Genomic DNA, 3,492 nt, shown 5'->3' with positions numbered 1-3,492 from the left:
TCTGTGTTGACATATGTTGAATCTTGTGCAAGTGGGAGATTGTTGGTTATTAATGCCCAAGACACAACTTATGTCTATACTAATAATAACATTTGAACTTATAGGGTCACACACAATGAGCAAATAGATATCAATTACATATTTGAATATGATTCTTAATTTACAACCTTATTATACATGTTGTGTTATTGTTATTTAATAGAAATAATAATACTACAATTATATATAAACAAATATCCATACATATGTATAGAGATGTCTATGTGTTGGATAACAAGTAACCTTTGTTACTTGTTTCTATCTTGTAATTTATATAAAATGTATAAGTATACATTATCAAAGACATTATTAAAAGCTATCCATACACATTGTTTTATTCAATTTGTTTAATAAATAAATGTGCATTATAGACTTATAATGGTCATTATGACCTTACACTAATTGGTGGAGGAAAAGAAAAAGTGAAATGATGATCCATGATGGCTTAGTTGATGTAGTTTTCTTTAAAATGTAAGAGAACATACGTATACTAAAAAGAAGTTAGAAAACACATACACACTTACAAAGTCTCGAGATGTTATCTTTCTTTATTTAAAAGGTTCCAAGTATTCTTTCATTTTTGAAAGATTAATAAGAAAACAAGATAAGATTAAAACAAGAAATAAGAAAGGTTGTTTCTTATACTTGTTTTCAAGGGTCGTGAAGGACTAGCATCCGGTTGATATTGGAGTTTGCTTTCGTGTGAATTACCGATAGAGGGAGGCTATTTTGGCTCCTATATTCGAAGCATCTATTTCTTCTTAAGTTCAAAGTCTTCAAAGGTTGTAGTCTTTAAACCCCCTCTTTATTATTTAGTTTTCTTAACAACATGCAATTGGATCCTTGGTGGAGAGTTTTTAAAAGGTTTAAAAATTATTGTATATGCTTCCACTGCTAAATAGGAAATTTCATACAAATCTGTTCACCTTTAAGTAGCATCCTATGTATTCCATCATCTGTAAACGAAGATAAACACAATTACAATATCCAATCAAATAGTCATTTGTTAAATCTATTTTATGGAATCGTACCGCTTGTCTTATATAATTGAGATGATGTGCTTTTCCGATCTTTGTCAATTTTTCTTCCATATTTTCATACATACTTAGTAGCATTCGATAGATAAGTTTCATGTTTTTCGGAAGATCGTCGAGGCATGAAATCGACCACCTTAAATATGGACGAGTCACTTGATAACTAATTTAACTAAGTTATTTGGTTTTAATTGATGAAATTGTATATGTATTTTGATTTTTTTTTATATACCTTTGAAGTGCTTCGGTAAAGTTTCAAGTTCGTCATAGGTCCCATATGCATCATATGTATCGTCCAGAAGAGTATATATATTCAAAAGTAGCACTCGACCAACCTATTTCGTGCATAGGGAAGATTTTTAGGGACATCGTAACTTCTCCACCACCTATCATACATTAATTTAATGTTTAATACAATATATATTCAAAATTTAATAAAGAAACTGAAGAATAATTAATGATCCGTAATTAGTCAGTACTTGTAAATTTCGCTTAGCTCTTTCTTATGAAGTGATTGGAGCAGATTAAACCCTAACTTGGCAAATATAAGTAAAGATTCATTACGAGAAGCTTGTTGTTGGTAAAACGATATGTACTGTATCGCCTCTATTCTTGGCACCCTTTTATGCAGAGGTTGTAATAAGGCACTCTGAATATGTTTAGTTAGGATTTTATCTTCGCTAACAACCGGATCCTTTAATTTCTTTACAAGATGATTTCTAGTAAAAGCAAGAGCGTCGACTTCTCCGGGCACCATCAGATACGTTGCCTCATACAACTCAAGTAGACCCTGAATATCATCTTCTAAGGGCTCCTTAAAAGCTCCGTCGTTGTCCTTAAACTTGTTGAATATATCTGTATCATTAGTAATAAGATGCCGTTAGAATTAAAAATGCATGATGCATGATCAGAAGTAAAGTTGCACACTAACCACAAGAAACATAAATGCCGTGCTGTCTCAGAAGTCGAAACCACACGGCAGTTCCACCACCGTTCCAGTTGTCACCATATGAATCATAGAAGTGTTTCAAGACTTGATTAATCTCATCTTCGAAATAATATGCAATTCCTAGGCGTTGGATCACATCAACTAGTCTTAACAAATGTTGTGCAGGATCATTCATAGATCCTAATATTTCCTTCTTTACTTCTTCTTTCAATTCTTCGACCCCAGCTTGATCTTCTAGCTACATCTAGTTACCATCCGACAACGATTATGATCATTCAAATCCAGTTGATGGTATCATTTACAAGTTACATTATCCACTGTATCTACTTGATAAAGCAATCATATGTTCAACAAATAAAAATCTTAAACTTTTAAAGAAGTTTGAATAATTAATTATACGTTATAATAAAACTGGTGCATGTAACTTTTAAAAAATAAAATAATATTGTTAATATGATAATGTTGCATGTCCCTAGATGTCATTTAGAAGCATTTAGCAATTATGTTAAAACAATAATCCACATGCATGCTCTCATAATAAGTTTTTGAAAGTAGTACTACATTCAACTGCCCATAATATATAATTGCTTGTCATCCAACAAATTTTCTTTAATATATAATAAATTCATGAATCGTGGGATAGATCGATGGTAGAGGGCTGCCTGTGCCTAAAAGCAATGATTCACTGTATAATTAATTTAATGTAAATTTAACCGAAAGTTATTAAGTTGTGTATTGGAAGGATGGTACAGAGCATGCCTGAACCCAAATGCGCTGATCAAGTCTATAATGAAAGCACTTTGACTTAAAGTTATTAATAATTAAATTATTAGAATTAGATTAAAAGTAATACTGTAATAATTTAGGGTAATATAGGGTGTTTATATTACGAAGAACTCCGTATATATTACGGAGTATATGTATACCTCATGGTAGGAAAGAAACTGGTCTCCCCAAACACTAGGAGGAAATTTAGCAGTGGGACGGACAACTTCAACCTGTTTCACAGACATGTTGTTTTACAAATTATGAAAAGTAACTGTTGTATGAATAGTTTGAGTTTTATGTAGAGGTCAAGGGTATATATACTGTGTATAGAAGGTGGTGAATACTATGATATCATTACACTACATATTTCAGCTAAAGTTGTAATTAGTTTAATGTACATACTTTTAATTTTAATAGTTATTGTTATTAAAAACCATTTGATTGCAAAATATGAAACAATGGAAACTTAAAGAAATAGATACAGTATAATTTTTGATTGATAAAGGGGTCTTGATTACCCGAGATTACCCTATCCCAAAAAGTTTGAAATACGAAAAAGATTGGCCACTTCCCGACCTAATTAGACAAAACGCTTTTAACCACGCATTCATATTTGTAAAACTAACACGTTCCATTAATAAAATTAGTTTTACGAAGACCGGGCCCACATCGGCCGTTTTAAGACTTTCGTACGAAAATACA

At 31.4% G+C, this 3,492-nt stretch overlaps 1 pseudogene; it reads right to left on the bottom strand.

Annotated features, from left to right (window-relative positions):
* Positions 1-947: 947 nt before the first annotated feature.
* LOC139870494 (alpha-isocomene synthase-like) lies at positions 948-3,035 on the bottom strand (annotated as a pseudogene).
* Positions 3,036-3,492: the final 457 nt, after the last annotated feature.

This window comes from Rutidosis leptorrhynchoides, chromosome 10 (assembly GCF_046630445.1).
Source record: "Rutidosis leptorrhynchoides isolate AG116_Rl617_1_P2 chromosome 10, CSIRO_AGI_Rlap_v1, whole genome shotgun sequence".
In the NCBI taxonomy this organism is placed as follows: domain Eukaryota; kingdom Viridiplantae; phylum Streptophyta; class Magnoliopsida; order Asterales; family Asteraceae; genus Rutidosis; species Rutidosis leptorrhynchoides.
Note: the sequence above shows the minus strand (reverse complement) of the source record. Positions and strands in the feature narration are given on the sequence as shown.